Below are 18857 nucleotides of genomic sequence, written 5' to 3'. Positions count from 1 at the left end.
GCCTGTCCTCATAGGGAACTGTTGGATAATTTTATGGATAATTTTGGATAATTTTATGGCTCTCACCTGGATGCACTCCAACAGCTCCATGTCTCTCCTGTACTCTGGACTCCACATCTGGACATAGTATTCCAGGTGAGGTCCCACCAGTGCAGTCAGAGGTGCGGGATCACTTCTCTCATTCTGCTGGCCATGCTGCTTTGGATGCAGCTCAGGATATTGTTTGCTTTCTGGGCTGTGAGGGCACATTGCTGCTAATGTCCATCTTCCCATCAACCAGTACCCCCGGTCCTTTTTAGCAGGGCTGTGTTCATGGGCCTTGGACAAATTGTGAAGTGTCTTCAAACATATTTTCTCTAGCGTGACAGTGTGCTCCCCTTCCCACCAATAACATGTTTCTGAAAAGCAGGAGGGTTAGAGTTGCAATGGGTAGCAAAGCAATTTTTCCCATCACAATTAAGAAGAAGATCATTGTCGGAAATGATTTTGGCTGCTCTGAGAGTCTGCATGCCCAGCTGTTATCCTCCTGTCTGTCTTTCACACCAACTGATCCTGTTTCAGCTGAGGAAGACGATGCTCAATGTGACTGTTCAGAAAGAAGCACCGAAACACTCACTAGGAAAAAATTGCTGCTGGATAAAGCAGCCAATGTGTTTTTGATCAGTGAACTGCTCTGGAAACCCATATCACCTCCAGGGGATGATGTGGAGGATCCTGTTAGTGCCTCTTCATCCTCAACATCATTGTACGCTGTCCGCATACATTTAAGCTTTATTTCTGAGTTCCTGACACATCCTCCTTTGCGTCATTAATTCAGATAGGAAAAACTTCTTCACTGTCCACTGAACTCAGTCACTTCACCTGCAAGGCTGAAGGTCTGATGTAAAATTTCTGACAGTGCTGAGCCACTTCTTTTAATAGTCAGATTTTGCCCCTCCTCTCCCTCCTTGTTAGGTAAATCAAGAGCCAGTCAAGGGAAGGATGGAGAACACAGCAGTGAAGGTGGTGAGACAAGCACTTGAGCCATCAGTGGAGGATCTCCAAAGTGAAGGATAGGGACGTGATGGACATAGAAGTGCTGCTGAGGGAGAGCTGTGTTCGTACATATTCCTAGCTTAACTTTAACATGTTATTAAACCCAGGTCCTTGCTCTTACCCATGATATTTGGGAAGAGCTGCAGGTCTGCTTTCTGCTGGTCATACAGGACAACTCTTTTATACCTATCCTTTCTTTTTATCCTTTGTATCCGCAGAATGGATGGTGGTTTTAAGCTCAGGCTGTAGTTTCACAACCACTGTCAGGTGGGAAAGGAGCTCTCCTTGCTCTTCCCTCCCCATCTCACTCCCTCCTGCCCCTTTCCTCATGCACCCCTCCAGCTGGGCACTCAGAAAGACAGGAAAGCTTTCTGTCCGTGGAGTAGGAATGATCTTCTGCAGGATCAGCTGCCATCTGGCCCTAGAGCTGCTCGATATACGTGAGCTAATCTAAGAGCTCTGTCAGCAGTAGAAACCCATCTCTTCACCCAATGGGGCTCAAAGGCATCACACAGAGCAGATCTCCACATGCAGCCACAGAAGAGCCCACGGTGCAGCAGTGGATGTGGCCTGAAGGAGGTAGAGCCCAAGGAGATCCTCTGCAGGAGCAACTTCAGGCCAGACTGCAGCCCATGGAGAGGAGCCTGCGGTGGGGCAGGAGGGCTGGGGGAGCTGCAGCCTGTGGGAAGCCCGTGTGGGATCAGTTTGGGAAGAATGGCACCCATGGGAGGGAGCGCACGTGGAGTAGGTCAGAGAGTGACAATGAAGGAGCAGCAGAGACAAAGTACTATGGATTGACCACAACCCTCATTCTCCAATCTTTGGAGGAGGTAGAAGGGAGAGAATGGGAAGAAGGTGTTGTACTTTGCTCATAGTTCTCAGTGTTCAAGTCTACTATCAATATAACCTCCCCAAGTTGAATCAGTCCGTAATTGTAATTGAATGAAAGAATTATAGGACCATTAATGTTAGAAAAGATCACTACTCCACAGATCATCACACGGATCATCTACTCCAACTGCCAACTCTTCCCCACCATGCCCACTAACTCAGTGCTACATCTCCACATTTCTTGAGCACCTGCAGGGACAGCAACTCCACCACCTCCTGGGCAGCCTGTTCCAATGAATCACCACTCATTCTGTAGAAAGAATTGGTGAGTGATCTCCCTGTCGTTACCTCAACACCTACTCTCATCTCATTTCCTCCCGTCTTGCTGAGGAGGAGCAGTGAGAAAGCAGTGGTGGGGTTGAGCTCCCTAGAGTTGCAAAGCCAGCATCCTGCCTTCATACCCAGCCATGCCACAGCCTGGCTTCTGATGCAACTCTTTGTAGGCAGCTGATCCTTTGCTCTTGGTGCTATGTTCGGCTGTGGTGACCATGCCCTTGCCTTAGATGATACTATTTGAATGGGACTTGTCCTGATCTAACGACTTTCTGTGGTCTGTGGCAATAAAAGCAGCCTGCACAGATCACTGTAGGTATACACAGAGCAAATTAAGAAATTAATGAAAATTCATGAAATGCATAGAGTCACACTGCTCTACTGTAATGCTTCTTTAATACAAATGAGGAGGAAAAAAAAAGAAATAAAGCAAAAAACAAAGAACTGTGCGTTTGCTACACAAATTGTGCAATCTTGTCATGATGATTAGGAACTGCTCACATGAAAAATCCCTTTGGCCCATGGACATGTATTGAATTTTCATTATCCAGACAGGAGGTTGATGTGCAGGGTGAGCTGCTGCTTGTATCTGGCCGTGATTGCTCTCCTCCGTGCCTGAGATTCCTTGGCTCTCATGGGACAGATTTCTTCCATGGTGTCACTCACAGGAACTCACATCAAACTGCTTTATTGTCTGTCTGCAGTGTTTTGATGCTGTTATCAAGCAGCAACACAGCTCAAAGAGGCAACCACTGTAATCCCAGAAGACTTTGAATTTGCAGCTTAAAATCATCAGAGCCATTTTAAAAAGAGTGCTTGCACTCATCCTCACCACTTGGTTGTACTCCACTCAAAAACAAGTTATGGCTGTTGGGTTATGGCTGTTACTGTGCCTCATGCAGTACAGTTTTGCTGGGTTTTCAGTCACTAGTGATTTCAGTGTGTGAGATATTCCTCCTAATATTGAATCAAGGAGTAATTGGCTTGATAGATAAAGCTGATATTTTTCTGGCCAGACTGCTAGCTTTACATGATAGGTTTGCAGCATTTTATTTCACATTAAATTAAGCAGCAAACAGTCATGGATGAGGGAATCAGCTAATTTAGCTGTATCTTATATAGAGCCCCATTACATCTGTCCAGCACAAGTTTGTGGCAAGCCAGGTTCTGCGCTGTTGAGAAGAGCAGCAGTCACAGCCCCAGCAGATCCTCTGTACTTATTTTGACACAGTATTTGTCCCACTTCAACTGCCGTTATAACACTTAAGTGATATGCTCAGCCCTCATGTTGATGCAGCAGAAAAGAGCTGCTGTTATTACAACTGTTCAAAGCCAGAAGATGCCTATGTCAGCTTCAGGTGGACTAATTCCAGCACAAGGAAGTCAGCACTCAAGTTTTCACTGGTGAAGTTTAAGGTAAAGTTTAAATAAAAATAGATGGGTCTTTCTCTTGCTCATTTCTGCAGAGAAATAAGCCTTGTGTAGCCTTCTGGTACCACCAGTTCTGTATTTAATGTGAAGTGAACAGCCAGGAGCCACTCTGATCCTGAGACTAAATGACACCGACTGTGATACCTGCACTGCGCATTGCCTGATTCCAATTTCCCATTTGGTGCCCCTGTGGCCCCAGGACAGTATGAAGACGCTTCCTTTCTCTCTCTCTCTTTTTTTTTAATTTATCCTGTCTAACCAATAGCTTTGCTGCAGCTCCAGGCATTGTGTTTTACTGCAAGGAGCAGAGCATACATTGCACATCTTAAACACTATAGCCCAGCCCAGCTCCACCAGCACTGTACCCAGCCCTGATCACACCGCACTCAGTCACCACCTGCTCTGGGCTCCTCGCTGTGTTGTGATTCCAGATTTATGTATGAGGCTCTCCTGCCACCTCTCTGCAGCTGCAGCAGCATGTTTCCAAACCCTGGCAGCAGTTGTTTCAGCTTGAAACTGTGCTGGAAGCTCTCGGCCCACGTTCTTGAAGTCACTGCTGCTTCAGCTTCTCATCACTTTCTTTCGCAACATTTTGTTGTTTGCTGGAGTCACGAAATATTTCACTGCTCATTTGTACAGGCTGCTGATCTCTCTTCTGGATGTTCATGAAAAATGCGCTCATGTGAATTATCTACCACAGATAATTTCACCTCTACATGGAATCCAGAACTGAAGTGGAGCCCCTGTTTTGCAGCTAAGTAGCTTTTAATTTGGCGAGATAATAACATGAATTATCTTTGAGAGTTCAATCAGAAGTCAAGGCGTGATAATTGTTTGCTGAAACAAACATTGAATGGAGAAACTCAATGCCAGTGTGGATTCATTTTTCCATAGAATAGGTCTTGCAAGTGTGATTAATACAGTGTGTGAATTTGGGCTTTCTCAGTTATTGTGCTGTCTTTATATGGCCAGTGGGCCCTTCCAAGCCCTCATTTAAGAGCCTACATTCCTACACCTATATTCCCTGTAAGCCCCATCACCAAGGGGCTCGGTGATGACTTTGGACATGACAAGAAGCATCAAAGCTCTGTGCTAATCAGTAACTGTGGTACTGGGGACTCAGAGGGGCTGATGTCCCTGAGTCCCAGTACAGCAGAGGGCAGTGCAAAGGGAGCAACAAGGCATCTGCTTAGCTGAAGAAAATGAGGGAAACAGCAGCAGTGAGACCTCTCTGTACTCAAACCATCACAGACAAACATGCTAATGTTAGTCTTGTCAGAGCCCTTGGGTACTGTCTGGAGGGATGCTTCCAGCACATCACCAGGTCTCTCTTGTCTTTTTCACTCGTACTTGTCGTTCAGTCTGGTGTGATGGTGGTGTGGAATAGGGGAACATCTCCTTTTTCAGCAAGGAAGAGAAGCCTTAAAGGAAGGTCCTTTAAGGACAAGAGACTGATGGTGCCACAGGGATGGTGCTTGGCACTTCAGACTGCAGACAGATGCAAGCACAGTGTGTCTGAGCACAGGCAGAAATATGGAAGTTACTGCATTCCTGGAAATAAGTATATATCATAGAATCGTAGAATATCCCGAGTTGGAAGGGACCCACAAGGATGACCGAGTCCAACTCTGTCTCCACACAGCACCACCCCAAATCCAATCCCAATGCCTGAGAGCGCCGTCCAAACACTCCCTGAGCTCCAGCACCTCAAGGCCATGCCCACAGCCCTGGGCAGCTGTTCCGTGCCCACCGCCCTCTGGCGCAGCCCCTTTCCCTCACCCCCAGCCGCCCTCCCCTGCCGCAGCTCCATGCCGTTCCCTGTCGCTGTCACACAGAGCAGAGCTCAGCGCTGCCCCTCCGCTCCCTGTGAGGAGCTGCAGCCGCCATCAGGCCTCCCCTCAGCCTGCCCTGCTCTGGGCTGAGCACAACAGGGGCCTCAGCTGCTCCTCACACACCTTGCCCTCCAGAGCCTCATCCATCTTTGTAGCCCTCCTCTGGACATTCTTTATAGCTTTATGTCCTTCATATCCCGTTTATTTACTATAACCCTTTGGGCCTGACCCGTCAGCCAATTGTTGGTCCATCGCACAATGTTTTTACCTAGCTGTACACTGTCCATTTTGTCCAGGAGGATCCTGTGAGAAACAGCATTGAAATCTTTACTGAAATCCAGACAGATAGCATCAGCTGGCTTCCCTTGGTCAACTAATTGGGTGACCTTGTCATGAAAGGAAATTAAGTTAGTTAACTGGAACCTTCTCCTGCCGAACCTGCGTTGGCTGTGCCCAGTGACCACATGGTCCCTATGATGCTTTTCAGTAACTCTCAGCACAAGTTTCTCCTTAATTTTACCAGGCACTGAAGTGAAACTGACAGTCATGTAATTACCAGGGTCTACTTTCCTGCCCTTCCTGAAAATTTGACAGTGTTTGCCAGCTCCCAGCCAACTGGGACCCCTCCAGATTCCCAAGACTGTTACTGTTCAGAATTGACATGACTGCTGTGCCATATGAGACTGCAACATCAGAGGGGCAGCGGGCACAGAAGTTTTACTGTGACGCTCTGGGAGTCGCAGATGCCAGAAAGCTGGGTTTGATTTGGGGTGCAGACCACAGGCATTTGTGCCCAGGCCTCCCGGTCTCTCAGATACGTGCCACCCCGCTGTATTTTCTCTAGGTATCCCCAGCGGGTCCCGGGCAGGGGAAGGGCCGTGTGGCACTACGGCCTTTGCCCCTTATCCTCGGTGGGACGCGGAGCCCCGCGGGGAGGCCTAGGGCGGTGTTGCGGGGTGCGGGCAGCAGGGGGCGCTGCGGTTCGACTCGGAGCGGCTCAGCTCAGCGGCTGCGCCCCCGCCGCTATATAACCGGCTAGCCGCAACGCTCCGTCCTGCCGGCGGGAGGAGGCGGTAGCGGCGGCGGGAGGCAGGTGAGCTGCGCGCGGGTTGTCCGCTCCTTGCATCGCGTGGGGCCGGTGGCGGCGCGCGGCCGGGGAGCCCATAAAAAGCTCTGGGAGATGCGGATCGAATGTTGGAGATGCTGCAGGCGGTGGAGGCTGGCGTGCGGGTGGTGGAACAGCAGAGTGAGCGCTGCTTGCTGAGGCCGGTAATGTGCGTTGTCACATCTTCTTGGCCGAAAGTTTGGAGGGTGCTCCTAAAAGAGGGCTCCGGGCGTCGCTGGCCGCGCTGAAGCACCGTGTCGCTGCGTGGTGCCGGGGTCCCGCGTAGGATGGTCCCGGGAGCCCAGCCAAGGGTCGCGTTCGGGAGACGCGCTGCTGTGTGCTGCTGGAGCTGTGGGTGCTGCCACCCTTCCGGGGCGTTAAACAGCATCTCCTTCATCTTAACTATGATGCAGGGTAACGAAGCAGCCTCTGTCAGTTGCAAGCTTGTGTTTCCCGTCGGTGAGAAGGGGAAGGTAAATCTTTAAAGCTCAACCCGGTGGGTCCGGGTCTCCCTGCTCGCATGAACACTTCCACTTGAAAAGCTGACCTGGGCTGGTAGCTGCCATCTGCTCGGGCTGCTCTTAATACCTTTCACTGCTCTTTGCTGCTTCTCTTCCCCTTTGCTGCTTCCTGCCTCTCCTCCCGGTCCCTGGGGGGCCCCCGAAGGCAGTGCTGCTCTCAGTGCCCTGCCTCGGGGCAGCCCGCAGCAGCTCCGGGAGGGACCTGCTGTCCTCCAGTGCTCCGGGTGTGGAGAGAGCAACCCGGCAGAGCCCTGGCATTATCACTGCGTTAAACTCCGAAGATCCAGCAAGTGAAGCATTAGAAATATTTACCGATATTCAAGTATCAGCAGCAAAATAATTAAATGTCAAGTGTTGGTGTCCAGGGTATAACTTTGCACTGGATGGCTATGCTGAGAAGGCATTTGGTAGCAGCTGAACTGGAGGTGACATGGTGCATAAGTGCCTTGTTCTGATTTGCATGATTTCATACAGGAATTGTTTTGTGCTCTTTATGTTGTGTAGAGGCTGTGGGTTTTATTGTTCCTTGCCCTCAGTTTGAAGCAGGAGTGTGGGCTCTTCAGCATCTCCTGCTACACAAACTCTCAGCCAGTCTCCTGTTTTCCAATGCAATTAAATATACCCGACTGCTTGTTTCTTTCCATCTCTGCAATCTGCCGTGGGGAGCAGCACAGCCTGTGCTGTGGGAGAGTGGTTGCAGTGAGCTGCGTGTACGAAGATGAGGATTAACTTCTCACTTTTGCTTTATTTATCAGCAGAATAGAGTCATGTCTTGATATACAAAAGGGGGATTTTGTAGGTGATCCTTAGAGCAATGCACTGTGACATTGGAAATCACTACCTGGGACTGGGAGTGCTGAGTAAAGCTCTACAAGGCTGCATATGTGGGGCTAATTTTGAAGCAGTTCCTGATATGAGACTAGGTCTTGCTTCATTTCTTTCTTTAGGGATGGAGTAGTTATTTGGCTACTGATGTAGCAAACAGCAGGTAAAAGCTTGCTCGAATAGGGGGGAAAGAAACCCCCACAATTTACATTTTCAGCAAAGCTTCTTCTATGATGAAGGTAAAGGTAAGGTGCTGTCTGTTGTGATAGCTACCTATTAAGAAGGTGGCTTAAAACTTCTGTCCTACATCTCCACTGTGTGTATTTCTATGCTGACTATACTAGGATGTAGTAAGCAATGCTGTATATTTAGCAAGGTACTGGAGAGAAGAGCTAGCAGCACATCTATTGCAGACTTGCAGTTCTCCACATCTGTGAAGCACAGCAGCACATCTGAGGCAGGGCAGGGGATTCAGCACCCAGTGAGAACAGAAGTGCACACTGAATTGCAGGCTCCAAATAATGTGCACTGTGAGAGTCATACAGTGGTAGAAGTGAAGCACAATACAGTAGAGACTTGTATGTTACGGTTGGTTTAATAGTTGATTTAACACTCTGGAAGAGAAAAATATCAAGGCATAACGATGAATATCTCAGTAATACGGTGAAAGGCCAGCAGCAAGCAGTGCAAGAGGATGCCTCCCCCTGTGCCGCCAGCTGGGTGCTGAGGTTTGCTAAAAAGACTACTGAAGCACATTGTGCAAAAGCTTTCCCAACAGAAGGATTGTTTTAGCTTGTTATTTATAGTTATTCTGTTCTTGCTAAAGTGCAATGTTAACTGAGTGCAGAATGCTCAGTACTGAAGTCATACGTAGCTGAAAGCAGCAAGCAATGGAGCTTGTTGTGTAATGCTTTAGTACTGAGTTTGGTATTGAAAATACAGCCCTGTCAGAGTGGTGTATCTTCAGGAAAGTAATTCTGGTGAATTTTCATGTAACTTATTCCAATGCAATCCTGCAGTAGCTCAGTGTGCCTTTGAAGCATTGCACTCCAGAAGACTACTTGTTCTGTCTGTTGCTGCTCCATGGGTATTGTCAGCTTTTCTGGGTTTCCCATAGAGGAGCAATTAAAGATCTGTCCTGTCTTAGTTCACTGTGATACAGAACCAGGTTACCATTTTACAGCCAGAAGGTAGACCTGAAAAATATTTGACTCCTGGAAAAGAGTCCTTGAGTGCAAAGGAGTGTGTGTGAAAGGCTTTAAGCAGTCACATCAGTATTTTCTTTAATGAACTGTTTATTCAGTTAGGTGGCTATAAAGCTGCTGGCCGAGCACCCAGATTCACAGCTCCTGTGTGAGTCATCACATGGCATGAAACTGTTTTTGGTGAAGGAAAAACTATGGCTGCTCTTGTGGGCTGATGTCTAAAGGTGTTTTGCAGTACAGAAAGTGGCCTCTGTAGTGCCCTGGCTGGGGGATAGGCAGATACAAGGTCCTGTGTAACTTCATTAAGTTTAAGACTGCCTTAGCTTCCTCTCCAGATATCAGGAGTAGTCTGCTGGCTGTTCAGGGGCTGTGGATGGAGAAACATTTTATTCCAGTGGAGATACCCACATCAGAACTCTGCAAATGAGTTAATCCTCAGAAGCATCTGGTGCAGCAGCAGTTCCCAGGCTTTGCTATTTGTGGCATCACTTACTGATCAGTGATTTTTATGCAATCCTTAAAACCAGCAAAAGCATCAGCTGACAATTCCTTGGATTCCCCTCTCAGCGTGCAATTGTGACCCCTCAGTTTATAAGAAGATAGCTCAGGCTGAGCTTCCAGGCTGTTCTGCCCAGAGGCAAACTTCTTTGGAACAACTCTTGCATGGGATGCAGAGCTGGAAGAAAGACATTACTTGTGCTATTCCTTTGCACAGCTGCGAGTTTCACTTCATGGATGCAATCACCAAACACTTATAGGAGAGTAACTTCCTCTTGAAATCATAGTTAAAAAGTAAACAAAAGCATCCAAAGCACATGCTGGGCTAATTAGTTTCTCTATTAAGTTTCTCTTTTTGAATTTTAACTGTTTGATGGCTCATTTTAAATGAGTTGGCTTCTGTGTTTATTGTCCCTGCGGGCTGTTGTGAGTTATGGCAAAGCACTAAGGTTGCAGAAGAGCACTCTGGCAAGCAAGGATAGCTTGAACAAAGATGCTCCAGCAGTGCTCCCTCTGGCATGCATTGTCTCTGCCAAATTTTGCATGGGCAACCTGGAACACATCCCTTTGAGCCACCTGAGATTTGTCGCTCCAAGGTAATCCTCATAATAATTCCCAAGCTTATATTACTGGAAAAATTCAGAGGGACTGAGTAACTCCTAAGCAGTATAATTCTGTGCTGCAGGGTACATTCTTGGTATTGAACAAGAATTAGGTTGATGGGGAAATAAGACTTTGTATTAAATGTTTCAAAGTCTGATGTAATTTGTTCATGCCAGAATGCTAGAAGGAGTCATGATGTGCTGTGCACAGGGAAACTTGGTAGGATGCTGGGCTCACAGAAAACATTCATGAGTAAATTGCACTTCAGTGTGCTCAGCAGAGCTGTGCTCTCATTGCATGTGTTCTTGTGTACCAGTCCACTGGGATCTGAGGTTCTCCTCATGCCATTATGATGAAAGGTTGCTTAGCTGTTGGTGATAGGATGGAGGAGTGCCTCTCTAGGCAACCTGTGCCAGTGCCTCACCACCCTGATTGTGAAATAAATTAATAAAAATCCAGTCTAGATCTCCCCTCTTTCAGTTTTAAATCCATTTTCTCTTGCCCTGTCACCACAGACCCTGCTGAAGGGTCTGTTCCATTCCTTCTAGAAGCCCCCCTTTAGCTATTGAAAGACTGCTCTTAGGTCTCCCCAGGAAAAATGAGACTTGAAGTGCTAATCTTGCATGGCAGCAACTTCCTGAAATTACCAACTAGGACTTCTTGAAGAAGCTGCATGAACCTGTGCCTGATAGTGATGCAACATGTATGAAGAGCACTCAGTGGCTTACAGATGGGGTGGAAACGGTGGATCTTGCTAATGAACATGTTTTCTTAAATAGCATGATATAGATGCATGGTTACATAATGCGAATTTGTGTGCATTACTATTGGAATTTATTGTAATAACTTAAGATGACTGCCAGATGTGCTTGTATTTTTGTTGGTCAAAACCCAGGCATTTGAGAGGCTCTCAGTCACCATCCGGTCAGTGCAATGAAGCCCAGGTCCATTGCCTTTGTCTGTGTGAGTCATCCTTTAGTGTCAGAGCTGGCCAGACATGGGTGTTGAAGTGAAAGCCCTGAAGCTCAGGTCACAAGTTATTGAGCTCTGCCCTCCACTGAGGACCTGGTGGAAGGTGGGCAGATGTTGCTCTATTTCACCTTTCTGGAGCTCTGCCTTGGGCGAGGAGGGAGATGAGTCACTGGCACTGAGCTGCAGTAGCATTAAGGCTAACCTGATTTGAGCGGAAACAACGCCGTGCCTGTCAAACTCAGAGCGTTCATTTTTAGCTGCTCAGCAGTTGGAGTATCAAATCTCTGAAAAGCTGCCCGGCTTGATTGTTCTCATTACATAACAGCAATGTCTTTGGGATTTGAGAAGAGCTGTGAGCGATGTGTCTCTTACATAAATCCCCACAGCTGTGATCTGTGCTGACCCTGGGCAGCCAGGAGTGGCTGACAGCAGCACCGAGCTCCTGGGGATGCCAGGAGCAGCGGCCCTCTGCTCTGAGGGTTCCCCCAGATGCCTGCTGGGGTTGCAGGTTCTGTTTATGCTAATGGAGTGTGAGCAGGGGCTGAAGCAGAAATCGTGCTCTTAAGGTTCTGTCTTTCCATTTATGAGCAGAGTGCATTCTCACTGCTTCCTTTGTATCTTCTGAATCAGCTTTTAACTGCATTTCCAGCTAGAAGCAGATAAGCTTGGATTTTTCCCAATCACAGAATATTCTGAGTTCAAAGGGACCCACAAGGATCACTAAGTCCAACCCCTGGATCCACACAGGGCCACCCCAAATCCAATCTGTATGTTGGGGAGCGCCGTCCAAACGCTCCCTGAGCTCCAGCACCTCAAGGCTGTGCCCACAGCCTGGGCAGCTGTTCCGTGCCCACCGCCCTCTGGCGCAGCCCCTTTCCCTCACCCCCAGCCGCCCTCCCCTGACGCAGCTCCATGCCGTTCCCTGTCGCTGTCACACAGAGCAGAGCTCAGCGCTGCCCCTCCGCCCCCTGTGAGGAGCTGCAGCCGCCATCAGGCCTCCCCTCAGCCTGCCCTGCTCTGGGCTGAGCACAACAGGGGCCTCAGCTGCTCCTCACACACCTTGCCCTTCTGACCCTTTTGCATCTTCGCAGCCCGTCTTTGGATGCATTCTAATAGTTTGTCCTTCTTCCACTGTGACCCCGAGGCTTGTTCAAGGGGTGCATGTGCTGGCTTCTCCTTGGGAGAGCTGTGTTCTGACAGTGCTGACTGCCTCTGCTGTAATTAGGAGCATGTTAAGAATGATGGAACATAGAAAAATGTTGTGGGATTGTTTAGGGGAAGAATCAAGGTAACTGTGCACAAAGAGACCTATCTAATTAAAACTGCAGGGAGATGGGGATGGCAGCTAATGAGGCTGAATGTGCAACTTAGCTGAGTTATTTGAAGAGAAGCAAAGCTGTCTTGCTGGGATAAGGAGGGTGGGAGGGAAATAGAACATACTTAGAATTCATCACTGAAGTATAAATTTCACTGTAACTAGTGCAAGTTTTGCTTTGGGTTCCTTTGGATCAGGGATTTTACCACACTGAAGTGAAATGAATCAAGAATGGTAACTAGGAATTGCATGTGAATCAAATATTTAAAGACTACTATTTTATTAAACCTTTCTTAACATCCCATCTTCATCTTCTAGTATCTTCTAGGTTTTCATTCAATTTTTTTTCACTTAATCTTTACCTCAAGGGAAAAAACTGTCAAGTGACTTCCCTTTTTTTTTTTTCCTACGTTCTCCTTCCTCTTTCCTTCTTTTCCAGTCATATTGATCTTTCCTTCAGTTACTCTGCTTGTTTGGCGGAGTTCACATCCCTCTTTTTGTGTTTGTCTGTCTTCACTCTATAATCTCTCCTGCCTTTTTTCTCTCATAACACAAATACATATCACTTTTTTATTAAAAGGAAAAAAAAGCGTTTCCAGCTGTTCTGTCTTGTGGTCTCATCTGTGTGCTTGGAAGTTCCTCTTCTAGTTTCATCTTTGATTCTTTTAGCTTGACTTGGGCACCTTTTACCCCTTGTGAAAGTGGGTATCCCGGGCTAAGGACTGTCTGTTTCCTTCTCAGGCTTAGCCTGTCATCTTTGATAGCATAATTACCACTCTGGCAATTTTCTCTTGACTTCTGAGAGCAGCTCCTTCTGTGTGGCTTCTGGATGTTCCTCACCTTTGTTTCCCCTCTTTCCCTTTATATTCTTTCTGGGTGATATAGTGGGAAACAAACTCAGCTTAATTTCCATGGACAGCAAAGCATCACCCTTATTTCATCAAAAGGTAGCATATGTTACGGTGCCATGTAGCCACATAGCATGTGCCAAGTAGTGCAGAACCCCTTAAAAACAGCAGTCTCTGTGAATTCATCAAAACCTGACTAGGCTAAATCTGTATTTCCCCCTTTAGCTTGAGTACCTAAATTTGATGTAAGAGGACTGATTTTCTGTAAAGCTCTTTCAGAGGAAGAAGAACAGAAAATGCAGAGCTTGTTTCAAAGTTCTGTATTCTCTTCCCCATTTTTTGAAGTAAGTGTGTTGCTTGGTTGCTTGATTTCAGTCACTTTTAACATGGACCAACCTATCTGGGAGTTAATGGCAGGAAATTGAGGCAGGAGCACAGTCAAAAGTGCAGGATGTTTAATCTTTAGCAGTGTTTACAAAAGATTTGGTGTTTGCCTTTGTTATCTACACTAATTCTGATGAGCCTTTTGTGTTTTTTTTTTTAAAGGTTTCCACCCTGGGACTGTCTTCTAAGGCAAACTATCACCAATGGAAGTGAAATTTGTTTTTCCAGCATTCTGGGTAAGATTATCTTCTGTGTTGGTTTTATTTGTCTGATGTGTTCGTAAATGTTTGCCACCAAAGAACTCTTTGCAAGTTTTCTTTGATTTTATTACATTAGTGCTATTCTGTCCAACAAAAAGAAAATAGCCTCCAACAATTTTATAAACAGTGCAGATAAAGGTGACTTGAAAGCAGAACACGAGGCTTTTGCAGTGGGGGAATTATAAAACATAAACAGACCTTTGGTTTACTAATATTTTGAATTGTTTCATAGGTAAAGTCAGTATTGAAAAATATATATATATTAAATATATAAATGGTGTGTTATTTTAGTATATCTAAACTAAACGTGGTTACTTTCTTTGTGTGTTTTTCGGACTATCAAATCTTTTAAAGATACAACAGTATTTGAAGTTGGACACATTTGGAACAGTTGGAAAGGTGTAGTTCTTCTGTAGACTGGGAGATGGATCCTGTAAAGCGTGTTGTAATTGCATGAAGTTGTGCTCAGACATTGTGAACAATAATGTTGCTTACTGAGGTTTCTGGAAGGTCAACAATGATGACATACCTAGGGAAAAAAAAATCGATAGCTTTGCTGGCAAATTGTAGGGCAGTGTTTGCCATTAGGCTGGGGACACTGGCTCCATAATTCATAGTACCCCCCAGTAACATGCTGGAAATGACCCCGAAGCCTTGTGACTCCCTTCCAGCTGACCCTGAGTCAGGCAAGGTGCAGCACCAGCTTTGGCCAAGACAGAGGTAGCTTCACTGTGACCGAATAAAAGCTGAGCTCTGAGGTCACTTTGGTGCTTGGATGACAGTTACAAAAAAGCTATATAAAATTCAAAGAAAGAGCAAAGCAAGTTATTAGTGGTTGTTTCCAATATGCCTCATTAAATTGTTCCTTTTCATTAAGTATGTGTCATTATTATCAGGTGTGGAGTACTTGTTACCAGTCAGCTCAAAGAGGAAGAGGACATGTCTCTAATATTCGGAGTAAGGCGTTTAAGAAGCAGTTGGACACTTTGATTCCTTATGGCTAGGCAATTGGAAATTAAAGACCATTGGATGGGCACAAAAAAAAAACAAACATTAAGAGTCTTGAAATGAGTTTGCTTCATGTAATGATTGTTGGAAATGCTGTTTGTGACAAACCCTGTAGCTAAAGCAGTTGGCTGCTGAAGAAGAAAATGCTGCCAGAAGTAGAAATCAAATAGAGCCAGAAATGTAGGGGACTATGTATAATTTGAGTGCTTCTTGCAAACCTGGAAGGATAGTTTGCTGGTCCATTTCTATCTCCTGTGCTCCTCTCTTTTGAAGAGGCTGGACCAAATGTGTATTTGTAGGATGCAGTGTGCTTTTCACTTTCCTCATGCAGATCTTTGAGCTCTGAGTGGGAAGATGCAGTTTATACAAAAGCATAACCTTGCTCAAGTGATCTTTGTGTGAACTTGCAGTGCATTGCGCTCATAGCTGTGTCTGATGGGAGGTATTCTGACACACCATTAAAATGCTGTTCTGATGGCATTATTAAAAAAAGATTTTTAAGGAGTAGGTTGATGTGTTCTGCTTGGGAAGTTGTGGATCAAATAGTTGATAATATACATCTGCTTCAAAGAAGAATAGGTTTTTGCTGCTTTCAGCAATAACTAAAAATGCAGTGAAGCAATTTGACAATATTTGATGTCATCCAGTAATTTAACACTGGATTACCATTGAAATCTCATAAAAATACTGAAGCCATCTTACACTGTATCAGATGGATTAAACATGATTCACTTATTGCATTGAATTCCAGAGAGATTAATAATGTCTGGGTCATTGTTCCCTAGACTTAGAAATTGTAAGGCCAGAGGGACCCACATGAATATCTGTTCTTTCTACCCGTTCTGTGTGGGTTGAAGGAGTGCCAGATATACCAGGAATCTTCCTTCAATTTTTTTTTTTCCTTTGTTCAGCAAATCATCTGGAAAGAGATCAAGTTCTTGATGTAGTGGGTGTCAGTAGTAACAAATCTGCCATGTCGCAGGTAAATTGTTGCAGTGAATAACGAGCCTTGCTCTTGGAAGCAGTCTGCAGCTCTCTTCAGCTTCCAAATGTTGTACCTTGTTTGTCCTGCTGGACTGGTAAGATATGTTTTCTCAGAAGCTGATTCTCCATTCCATGAGCCACTTAAAACTCATTTACTATGAGATGTGTTGAAGGATGGTAAATCTTTGAATTCAGATTTTCGTGTAATATGAGTTTAAATTAATGCATAGTGTGAAATCAGGAACAGTAACATTAGCACACTACACTGCCATTATAAATGATGAGGTAACTGTGTAGAAAGATGGGATTTACATGCCCAAGCCTATTTTCCATACAGCTGTGTTGATTGTGCTACTGTCTTTCAATGCCTTATTGATTGTGTCCTGTGATAACCTTTCCCTGATGCTGCTAACTACTGATGTCAGTCTGATGTTTTGATCATAGCTTCAGCTATCTCTCAACCTTTTAAAATATTTCCATTTTTAACCCTTTCCAGTTGTTAACAGCAATCATTGCATCAAGGAAGTTATTGGTGCATCTGCCCTCTGCTGCTGTGTACAGGCTCTTAATTGTGTGGCTGTTTACATCTCTCAATTACTGATAGCATGGAGGGTATGTCATTGTCACTGAGATGTGAATATAGCATCCTGCATCTTTCTGAACATGAAGCAGAAGTAGTTGAATGCATTTGCTGTTCCTGAATTGTTGGATAGGTTTTTAAGTGCATGCCAAGGGTTCACATAAATTCTTGTTATATTTAGGGTGGTGCTTCTACAAACATTACCAGAGCTCTATTTTTTTTGCTTTTCTTCCATCACTTGCATTTATGCTGTGGCAATTTGTATTTGTTGTTATCAGTGTCCCTTTCCCCATTTGTTAGGCACTGTGGGTTTGTTTTAAAGGCTTCTTTGCTGCTGGTGTTAAACTGATTAGCCCAGATTCTTTAACCAAGAAAGCTTGCTTTCGTGACTGTGGCACAATTATTTTTCTTTTCATTTTTGGTGTGTTATAAAGTATCTCTAGCTGAATGGTTCACCTGTATGCAGCAGAAGTTCAGTATAGCATTATCTGGAGATACTTCTACCTCTTGAGTTAATATGTGCACGAGTACTTGTGGACTTTCCAGTAGCATTCAAGCAAACTGCTTTTTCCCAACAGATTTCCTGCTGGAATAAAATTGTGTGGCAGTACTTCTAAACTTTGAGGATATATGCCTGATATGTCTCTTGCTGTTCTCTTACCTTACTTTGGATTTCTAGCAGACCTTGTCCTCATCTCACCTGATGGTTTGCCAGCAGTCTGGATTTCTCTTTTCCTGTACGTGTGATGTGCATGGTTTTATCTTATGTACACTTTCTCCTAAATAACTATGGTGTTTTTTAAGCATTGGTTCTTACCATAATTTACCATTACTATTTTAACCTTTAACAGAAGTAAGCTTCACTTTAAGAAGGGAATTCTGTTGAAATTACAAGCCCAGCCATTGCAGTTCTAAGCAAGTATTGTTTGCCCTTTAAAAAAATGAAAAGCTATTCAAATACCAACAATACTGGCAAAGCACTGCCTTCTGTTGTCAGTGCTGCGATGTACAAGTCACAGATTCTTCGACAATTCATAATGGCATGGGAAGGCCCTTGTTTGTCTGACATGTGCAGTGTGCAGCTCCTCGTCCATGTGACCTTTGCAGGCTGTGGTTGCTGCAGTGCCACGGTGGGAGAAAGCAGACCTGAATTTCATGAGATGGAGTTAGAGTGCTGTGGTTGGCTTTGGGGTTGACTCCATATGGCAATGGAGGGGAAGGGCAGCAGCTGAGGTCAAAAGTTTATACGTGTTTTCTCTTATTTGTGAAACACTTAGTGGCTGCTTCTCAGAACTTTATTAATTTACCAGGTTAAAGCAATGTGCTTTATAGAAATTGGCTTTTCACTATTTGAAATAAGTGACGTGTCAGCATGAGCTGTTGCTATCTGAGCTGTCACATACCTTGCCTGGCGAGGATCTGCAAAGAAATGAATGGGACCATCTCATGTGAACCAATTGCACAAGAAAGATTTGCGTCTCTGTTTAAACTGTGCTTAGCATGAAGGTGCTTGGGCAGCTGAGTGTCGACAGCAGAGAATTTGTAGAATAGCTTAGTGAATGTGTTCAAATGAATTAGGGAAGTTACTGGATTCCCAAGGGTAACAACCCCGTTCATGTATTGTGTAAGTGCGACATCCCAAATGGGATCCAGTCCACAGAAGAGGAACCTGCTTGTAAATGCTTTGGGGCAAGAGCAGTTCTTCTATTTGGTGTCTTGTGGCTTAGTTATGACTGATCCTACTTCACAGCATACTTCCAGCATAACAGATAAGACAAACGATATAAAAGATACTGAGAAGGACTAAGGAATCGTCCATCTGCAGTGACAATAGAAACAACTTCATAAGTCCCTGGTTTAAATATAAAGTTACTTGCAAAGAATCTTCTGATATGATAATTACATTATTCATACTGTTTTTCTGAATTTCAAAACAAAGTGTGACCTTGATTTCAAAGTAAAGTGCATGAAGGCATGCTGTGCTTATTTTTCATAATTAATCATGTATAAACCAACTTTATGGCAAAACAGATAAATGAAATGTCAGCATACTAGTTCGTAAATACTGCACTTCAAGATGTTAGAGTGGTTTGTATCTTAGCTTTAAGAAAATCCAGTGTTTTTCAGTTTCATTGCAGAATAAGAGCACAGCATGCAATGTACTCTGCAGTTAAGCTCTAAATAGATACACTGTCTCAAATATATATTTTGTTCAGTACATAGAGTGACCAAGGTTGGAAAAGACCTTGGAGATCATCCAGTCCAACTGTTTACATACTATCTCTGT

Source organism: Centrocercus urophasianus, unplaced genomic scaffold (genome assembly GCF_019232065.1).
Source record: "Centrocercus urophasianus isolate 14NV4802_14NV808 unplaced genomic scaffold, USGS_Curo_1.0 seq_9, whole genome shotgun sequence".
Classification (NCBI taxonomy): Eukaryota; Metazoa; Chordata; class Aves; order Galliformes; family Phasianidae; genus Centrocercus; species Centrocercus urophasianus.
Note: the sequence above shows the minus strand (reverse complement) of the source record.